The 7500-nt window shown below is 42.5% G+C and overlaps 19 non-coding genes and 1 pseudogene across 19 annotated transcripts; all 20 read right to left on the reverse strand.

The window, feature by feature from the left end:
• Positions 1–60: 60 nt before the first annotated feature.
• LOC145884639 (5S ribosomal RNA) lies at positions 61–179 on the reverse strand. Its single transcript, XR_014396218.1, has one exon. It is a non-coding gene; the product is annotated as a 5S ribosomal RNA (ribosomal RNA).
• Positions 180–588: 409 nt separating this feature from the next.
• Positions 589–707, reverse strand: LOC145851404 (5S ribosomal RNA). Its single transcript, XR_014373255.1, has one exon. It is a non-coding gene; the product is annotated as a 5S ribosomal RNA (ribosomal RNA).
• A 139-nt stretch (positions 708–846) lies between these two features.
• On the reverse strand, positions 847–965 carry LOC145882683 (5S ribosomal RNA). Its single transcript, XR_014394251.1, has one exon. It is a non-coding gene; the product is annotated as a 5S ribosomal RNA (ribosomal RNA).
• Positions 966–1374: 409 nt separating this feature from the next.
• LOC145887383 (5S ribosomal RNA) lies at positions 1375–1493 on the reverse strand. Its single transcript, XR_014398974.1, has one exon. It is a non-coding gene; the product is annotated as a 5S ribosomal RNA (ribosomal RNA).
• Positions 1494–1632: 139 nt separating this feature from the next.
• Positions 1633–1752, reverse strand: LOC145886750 (5S ribosomal RNA). Its single transcript, XR_014398336.1, has one exon. It is a non-coding gene; the product is annotated as a 5S ribosomal RNA (ribosomal RNA).
• A 409-nt stretch (positions 1753–2161) lies between these two features.
• On the reverse strand, positions 2162–2280 carry LOC145887475 (5S ribosomal RNA). The gene has a single exon (XR_014399066.1). It is a non-coding gene; the product is annotated as a 5S ribosomal RNA (ribosomal RNA).
• Positions 2281–2419: 139 nt separating this feature from the next.
• On the reverse strand, positions 2420–2538 carry LOC145851150 (5S ribosomal RNA). Its single transcript, XR_014373000.1, has one exon. It is a non-coding gene; the product is annotated as a 5S ribosomal RNA (ribosomal RNA).
• A 409-nt stretch (positions 2539–2947) lies between these two features.
• Positions 2948–3066, reverse strand: LOC145887477 (5S ribosomal RNA). The gene has a single exon (XR_014399068.1). It is a non-coding gene; the product is annotated as a 5S ribosomal RNA (ribosomal RNA).
• Positions 3067–3205: 139 nt separating this feature from the next.
• Positions 3206–3325, reverse strand: LOC145885903 (5S ribosomal RNA). The gene has a single exon (XR_014397487.1). It is a non-coding gene; the product is annotated as a 5S ribosomal RNA (ribosomal RNA).
• Positions 3326–3734: 409 nt separating this feature from the next.
• LOC145851405 (5S ribosomal RNA) lies at positions 3735–3853 on the reverse strand. Its single transcript, XR_014373256.1, has one exon. It is a non-coding gene; the product is annotated as a 5S ribosomal RNA (ribosomal RNA).
• Positions 3854–3992: 139 nt separating this feature from the next.
• On the reverse strand, positions 3993–4111 carry LOC145882684 (5S ribosomal RNA). The gene has a single exon (XR_014394252.1). It is a non-coding gene; the product is annotated as a 5S ribosomal RNA (ribosomal RNA).
• A 409-nt stretch (positions 4112–4520) lies between these two features.
• Positions 4521–4639, reverse strand: LOC145887478 (5S ribosomal RNA). The gene has a single exon (XR_014399069.1). It is a non-coding gene; the product is annotated as a 5S ribosomal RNA (ribosomal RNA).
• Positions 4640–4778: 139 nt separating this feature from the next.
• Positions 4779–4897, reverse strand: LOC145851151 (5S ribosomal RNA). Its single transcript, XR_014373001.1, has one exon. It is a non-coding gene; the product is annotated as a 5S ribosomal RNA (ribosomal RNA).
• Positions 4898–5036: 139 nt separating this feature from the next.
• Positions 5037–5155, reverse strand: LOC145881692 (5S ribosomal RNA). Its single transcript, XR_014393264.1, has one exon. It is a non-coding gene; the product is annotated as a 5S ribosomal RNA (ribosomal RNA).
• Positions 5156–5564: 409 nt separating this feature from the next.
• LOC145887479 (5S ribosomal RNA) lies at positions 5565–5683 on the reverse strand. Its single transcript, XR_014399070.1, has one exon. It is a non-coding gene; the product is annotated as a 5S ribosomal RNA (ribosomal RNA).
• A 139-nt stretch (positions 5684–5822) lies between these two features.
• On the reverse strand, positions 5823–5941 carry LOC145851152 (5S ribosomal RNA). The gene has a single exon (XR_014373002.1). It is a non-coding gene; the product is annotated as a 5S ribosomal RNA (ribosomal RNA).
• Positions 5942–6080: 139 nt separating this feature from the next.
• LOC145884640 (5S ribosomal RNA) lies at positions 6081–6199 on the reverse strand. Its single transcript, XR_014396219.1, has one exon. It is a non-coding gene; the product is annotated as a 5S ribosomal RNA (ribosomal RNA).
• A 409-nt stretch (positions 6200–6608) lies between these two features.
• On the reverse strand, positions 6609–6727 carry LOC145851406 (5S ribosomal RNA). The gene has a single exon (XR_014373257.1). It is a non-coding gene; the product is annotated as a 5S ribosomal RNA (ribosomal RNA).
• Positions 6728–6866: 139 nt separating this feature from the next.
• LOC145882685 (5S ribosomal RNA) lies at positions 6867–6985 on the reverse strand. Its single transcript, XR_014394253.1, has one exon. It is a non-coding gene; the product is annotated as a 5S ribosomal RNA (ribosomal RNA).
• A 409-nt stretch (positions 6986–7394) lies between these two features.
• LOC145852943 (uncharacterized) overlaps positions 7395–7500 on the reverse strand; it is a 119-nt pseudogene continuing 13 nt past the window's right edge.

Genomic DNA, 7500 nt, shown 5'->3' on the forward strand with positions numbered 1-7500 from the left:
GCTTACTACAAGGCAGTGTTGCTGATGAAATAGTGCAAGAGCACACCCTCGTGGACAAAATGCTTACAGCACCTGGTATTCCCAGGCGGTCTCCCATCCAAGCACTAACCAGGCCCAACCCTGCTTAGCTTCCGAGATCAGACGAGATCGGGAGTACCCAGGCTGGTATGGCCGTAAGCTAGAAACAATCTCTTGCTACAACATATATAGTCAAAGTGAGTGTGATAAACAGACATTGCATTTTCACCAATTAGATAAGCAGCTTGAACTTTGTGTCACTGAAAAAGTAGAAGAAATTACAAACACTGTTCCCATCACTTTTTAGCACAGGTAGTTGGATAAAATACAAACTTTATTTCCTTTCATCATTTGAACAGGGCAAAGGAGCACAAAGCACACAGAAGCTGCATTCAGCAACAATATTCTTGTTTGTCTTATAAATACAAGGCAGATGCTAATTGAAAACACAAGGAAATTTGATCCTATTAAAAAGGCAGGAAGCTGCATTTAGTCAATTTATCATTAAATGCTTACTACAAGGCAGTGTTGCTGATGAAATAGTGCAAGAGCACACCCTCGTGGACAAAATGCTTACAGCACCTGGTATTCCCAGGCGGTCTCCCATCCAAGTACTAAACAGGCCCGACCCTGCTTAGCTTCCGAGATCAGACAAGATCGGGCGTAGCCAGGCTGATATGGCCGTAAGCGAGAAACAATCTCTTGCTACAACATATATAGTCAAAGTGAGTCTGATAAAACAGACATTTAGTCAATTCATCATTAAATGCTTACTACAAGGCAGTGTTGCTGATGAAATAGTGCAAGAGCACACCCTCGTGGACAAAATGCTTACAGCACCTGGTATTCCCAGGGAGTCTCCCATCCAAGTACTAACCAGGCCCAACCCTGCTTAGCTTCCGAGATCAGACGAGATCGGGAGTACCCAGGCTGGTATGGCCGTAAGCTAGAAACAATCTCTTGCTACAACATATATAGTCAAAGTGAGTGTGATAAACAGACATTGCATTTTCACCAATTAGATAAGCAGCTTGAACTTTGTGTCACTGAAAAAGTAGAAGAAATTACAAACACTGTTCCCATCACTTTTTAGCACAGGTAGTTGGATAAAATACAAACTTTATTTCCTTTCATCATTTGAACAGGGCAAAGGAGCACAAAGCACACAGAAGCTGCATTCAGCAACAATATTCTTGTTTGTCTTATAAATACAAGGCAGATGCTAATTGAAAACACAAGGAAATTTGATCCTATTAAAAAGGCAGGAAGCTGCATTTAGTCAATTTATCATTAAATGCTTACTACAAGGCAGTGTTGCTGATGAAATAGTGCAAGAGCACACCCTCGTGGACAAAATGCTTACAGCACCTGGTATTCCCAGGCGGTCTCCCATCCAAGTACTAACCAGGCCCGACCCTGCTTAGCTTCCGAGATCAGACAAGATCGGGCGTACCCAGGCTGATATGGCCGTAAGCGAGAAACAATCTCTTGCTACAACATATATAGTCAAAGTGAGTCTGATAAAACAGACATTTAGTCAATTCATCATTAAATGCTTACTACAAGGCAGTGTTGCTGATGAAATAGTGCAAGAGCACACCCTCGTGGACAAAATGCTTACAGCACCTGGTATTCCCAGGCGAGTCTCCCATCCAAGTACTAACCAGGCCCAACCCTGCTTAGCTTCCGAGATCAGACGAGATCGGGAGTACCCAGGCTGGTATGGCCGTAAGCTAGAAACAATCTCTTGCTACAACATATATAGTCAAAGTGAGTGTGATAAACAGACATTGCATTTTCACCAATTAGATAAGCAGCTTGAACTTTGTGTCACTGAAAAAGTAGAAGAAATTACAAACACTGTTCCCATCACTTTTTAGCACAGGTAGTTGGATAAAATACAAACTTTATTTCCTTTCATCATTTGAACAGGGCAAAGGAGCACAAAGCACACACAAGCTGCATTCAGCAACAATATTCTTGTTTGTCTTATAAATACAAGGCAGATGCTAATTGAAAACACAAGGAAATTTGATCCTATTAAAAAGGCAGGAAGCTGCATTTAGTCAATTAATCATTAAATGCTTACTACAAGGCAGTGTTGCTGATGAAATAGTGCAAGAGCACACCCTCGTGGACGAAATGCTTACAGCACCTGGTATTCCCAGGCGGTCTCCCATCCAAGTACTAACCAGGCCCGACCCTGCTTAGCTTCCGAGATCAGACAAGATCGGGTGAACCCAGGCTGATATGGCCGTAAGCGAGAAACAATCTCTTGCTACAACATATATAGTCAAAGTGAGTCTGATAAAACAGACATTTAGTCAATTCATCATTAAATGCTTACTACAAGGCAGTGTTGCTGATGAAATAGTGCAAGAGCACACCCTCGTGGACAAAATGCTTACAGCACCTGGTATTCCCAGGCGGTCTCCCATCCAAGTACTAACCAGGCCCGACCCTGCTTAGCTTCCGAGATCAGACGAGATCGGGCATACCCAGGCTGATATGGCCGTACGCTAGAAACAACCTCTTGCTACAACATATATAGTCAAAGTGAGTGTGATAAACAGACATTGCATTTTCACCAATTAGATAAGCAGCTTGAACTTTGTGTCACTGAAAAAGTAGAAGAAATTACAAACACTGTTCCCATCACTTTTTAGCACAGGTAGTTGGATAAAATACAAACTTTATTTCCTTTCATCATTTGAACAGGGCAAAGGAGCACAAAGCACACACAAGCTGCATTCAGCAACAATATTCTTGTTTGTCTTATAAATACAAGGCAGATGCTAATTGAAAACACAAGGAAATTTGATCCTATTAAAAAGGCAGGAAGCTGCATTTAGTCAATTAATCATTAAATGCTTACTACAAGGCAGTGTTGCTGATGAAATAGTGCAAGAGCACACCCTCGTGGACGAAATGCTTACAGCACCTGGTATTCCCAGGCGGTCTCCCATCCAAGTACTAACCAGGCCCGACCCTGCTTAGCTTCCGAGATCAGACAAGATCGGGTGAACCCAGGCTGATATGGCCGTAAGCGAGAAACAATCTCTTGCTACAACATATATAGTCAAAGTGAGTCTGATAAAACAGACATTTAGTCAATTCATCATTAAATGCTTACTACAAGGCAGTGTTGCTGATGAAATAGTGCAAGAGCACACCCTCGTGGACAAAATGCTTACAGCACCTGGTATTCCCAGGCGGTCTCCCATCCAAGTACTAACCAGGCCCGACCCTGCTTAGCTTCCGAGATCAGACGAGATCGGGCAGTACCCAGGCTGGTATGGCCGTAAGCTAGAAACAATCTCTTGCTACAACATATATAGTCAAAGTGAGTGTGATAAACAGACATTGCATTTTCACCAATTAGATAAGCAGCTTGAACTTTGTGTCACTGAAAAAGTAGAAGAAATTACAAACACTGTTCCCATCACTTTTTAGCACAGGTAGTTGGATAAAATACAAACTTTATTTCCTTTCATCATTTGAACAGGGCAAAGGAGCACAAAGCACACAGAAGCTGCATTCAGCAACAATATTCTTGTTTGTCTTATAAATACAAGGCAGATGCTAATTGAAAACACAAGGAAATTTGATCCTATTAAAAAGGCAGGAAGCTGCATTTAGTCAATTTATCATTAAATGCTTACTACAAGGCAGTGTTGCTGATGAAATAGTGCAAGAGCACACCCTCGTGGACAAAATGCTTACAGCACCTGGTATTCCCAGGCGGTCTCCCATCCAAGTACTAAACAGGCCCGACCCTGCTTAGCTTCCGAGATCAGACAAGATCGGGCGTAGCCAGGCTGATATGGCCGTAAGCGAGAAACAATCTCTTGCTACAACATATATAGTCAAAGTGAGTCTGATAAAACAGACATTTAGTCAATTCATCATTAAATGCTTACTACAAGGCAGTGTTGCTGATGAAATAGTGCAAGAGCACACCCTCGTGGACAAAATGCTTACAGCACCTGGTATTCCCAGGGAGTCTCCCATCCAAGTACTAACCAGGCCCAACCCTGCTTAGCTTCCGAGATCAGACGAGATCGGGAGTACCCAGGCTGGTATGGCCGTAAGCTAGAAACAATCTCTTGCTACAACATATATAGTCAAAGTGAGTGTGATAAACAGACATTGCATTTTCACCAATTAGATAAGCAGCTTGAACTTTGTGTCACTGAAAAAGTAGAAGAAATTACAAACACTGTTCCCATCACTTTTTAGCACAGGTAGTTGGATAAAATACAAACTTTATTTCCTTTCATCATTTGAACAGGGCAAAGGAGCACAAAGCACACACAAGCTGCATTCAGCAACAATATTCTTGTTTGTCTTATAAATACAAGGCAGATGCTAATTGAAAACACAAGGAAATTTGATCCTATTAAAAAGGCAGGAAGCTGCATTTAGTCAATTAATCATTAAATGCTTACTACAAGGCAGTGTTGCTGATGAAATAGTGCAAGAGCACACCCTCGTGGACGAAATGCTTACAGCACCTGGTATTCCCAGGCGGTCTCCCATCCAAGTACTAACCAGGCCCGACCCTGCTTAGCTTCCGAGATCAGACAAGATCGGGTGAACCCAGGCTGATATGGCCGTAAGCGAGAAACAATCTCTTGCTACAACATATATAGTCAAAGTGAATCTGATAAAACAGACATTTAGTCAATTCATCATTAAATGCTTACTACAAGGCAGTGTTGCTGATGAAATAGTGCAAGAGCACACCCTCGTGGACAAAATGCTTACAGCACCTGGTATTCCCAGGCGGTCTCCCATCCAAGTACTAACCAGGCCCGACCCTGCTTAGCTTCCGAGATCAGACGAGATCGGGCATACCCAGGCTGATATGGCCGTACGCTAGAAACAATCTCTTGCTACAACATATATAGTCAAAGTGAGTCTGATAAAACAGACATTTAGTCAATTCATCATTAAATGCTTACTACAAGGCAGTGTTGCTGATGAAATAGTGCAAGAGCACACCCTCGTGGACAAAATGCTCACAGCACCTGGTATTCCCAGGCGGTCTCCCATCCAAGTACTAACCAGGCCCAACCCTGCTTAGCTTCCGAGATCAGACGAGATCGGGAGTACCCAGGCTGGTATGGCCGTAAGCTAGAAACAATCTCTTGCTACAACATATATAGTCAAAGTGAGTGTGATAAACAGACATTGCATTTTCACCAATTAGATAAGCAGCTTGAACTTTGTGTCACTGAAAAAGTAGAAGAAATTACAAACACTGTTCCCATCACTTTTTAGCACAGGTAGTTGGATAAAATACAAACTTTATTTCCTTTCATCATTTGAACAGGGCAAAGGAGCACAAAGCACACACAAGCTGCATTCAGCAACAATATTCTTGTTTGTCTTATAAATACAAGGCAGATGCTAATTGAAAACACAAGGAAATGTGATCCTATTAAAAAGGCAGGAAGCTGCATTTAGTCAATTAATCATTAAATGCTTACTACAAGGCAGTGTTGCTGATGAAATAGTGCAAGAGCACACCCTCGTGGACGAAATGCTTACAGCACCTGGTATTCCCAGGCGGTCTCCCATCCAAGTACTAACCAGGCCCGACCCTGCTTAGCTTCCGAGATCAGACAAGATCGGGTGAACCCAGGCTGATATGGCCGTAAGCGAGAAACAATCTCTTGCTACAACATATATAGTCAAAGTGAGTCTGATAAAACAGACATTTAGTCAATTCATCATTAAATGCTTACTACAAGGCAGTGTTGCTGATGAAATAGTGCAAGAGCACACCCTCGTGGACAAAATGCTTACAGCACCTGGTATTCCCAGGCGGTCTCCCATCCAAGTACTAACCAGGCCCGACCCTGCTTAGCTTCCGAGATCAGACGAGATCGGGCATACCCAGGCTGATATGGCCGTACGCTAGAAACAATCTCTTGCTACAACATATATAGTCAAAGTGAGTCTGATAAAACAGACATTTAGTCAATTCATCATTAAATGCTTACTACAAGGCAGTGTTGCTGATGAAATAGTGCAAGAGCACACCCTCGTGGACAAAATGCTTACAGCACCTGGTATTCCCAGGCGGTCTCCCATCCAAGCACTAACCAGGCCCAACCCTGCTTAGCTTCCGAGATCAGACGAGATCGGGAGTACCCAGGCTGGTATGGCCGTAAGCTAGAAACAATCTCTTGCTACAACATATATAGTCAAAGTGAGTGTGATAAACAGACATTGCATTTTCACCAATTAGATAAGCAGCTTGAACTTTGTGTCACTGAAAAAGTAGAAGAAATTACAAACACTGTTCCCATCACTTTTTAGCACAGGTAGTTGGATAAAATACAAACTTTATTTCCTTTCATCATTTGAACAGGGCAAAGGAGCACAAAGCACACAGAAGCTGCATTCAGCAACAATATTCTTGTTTGTCTTATAAATACAAGGCAGATGCTAATTGAAAACACAAGGAAATTTGATCCTATTAAAAAGGCAGGAAGCTGCATTTAGTCAATTTATCATTAAATGCTTACTACAAGGCAGTGTTGCTGATGAAATAGTGCAAGAGCACACCCTCGTGGACAAAATGCTTACAGCACCTGGTATTCCCAGGCGGTCTCCCATCCAAGTACTAAACAGGCCCGACCCTGCTTAGCTTCCGAGATCAGACAAGATCGGGCGTAGCCAGGCTGATATGGCCGTAAGCGAGAAACAATCTCTTGCTACAACATATATAGTCAAAGTGAGTCTGATAAAACAGACATTCAGTCAATTCATCATTAAATGCTTACTACAAGGCAGTGTTGCTGATGAAATAGTGCAAGAGCACACCCTCGTGGACAAAATGCTTACAGCACCTGGTATTCCCAGGGAGTCTCCCATCCAAGTACTAACCAGGCCCAACCCTGCTTAGCTTCCGAGATCAGACGAGATCGGGAGTACCCAGGCTGGTATGGCCGTAAGCTAGAAACAATCTCTTGCTACAACATATATAGTCAAAGTGAGTGTGATAAACAGACATTGCATTTTCACCAATTAGATAAGCAGCTTGAACTTTGTGTCACTGAAAAAGTAGAAGAAATTACAAACACTGTTCCCATCACTTTTTAGCACAGGTAGTTGGATAAAATACAAACTTTATTTCCTTTCATCATTTGAACAGGGCAAAGGAGCACAAAGCACACACAAGCTGCATTCAGCAACAATATTCTTGTTTGTCTTATAAATACAAGGCAGATGCTAATTGAAAACACAAGGAAATTTGATCCTATTAAAAAGGCAGGAAGCTGCATTTAGTCAATTCATCATTAAACGCTTACTACAAGGCAGTGTTGCTGATGAAATAGTGCAAGAGCACACCCTCGTGGACAAAATGCTTACAGCACCTGGCATTCCCAGGCGGTCTACCATCCAAGTACTGACCAGGCCCGACCCTGCTTAGCTTCCGAGATCAGACTAGATCGGGAGTACCCAGGCTGA

Source organism: Salmo salar, chromosome 08, assembly GCF_965601325.2.
Source record: "Salmo salar chromosome 08, fSalSal1, whole genome shotgun sequence".
NCBI lineage: Eukaryota > Metazoa > Chordata > Actinopteri > Salmoniformes > Salmonidae > Salmo > Salmo salar.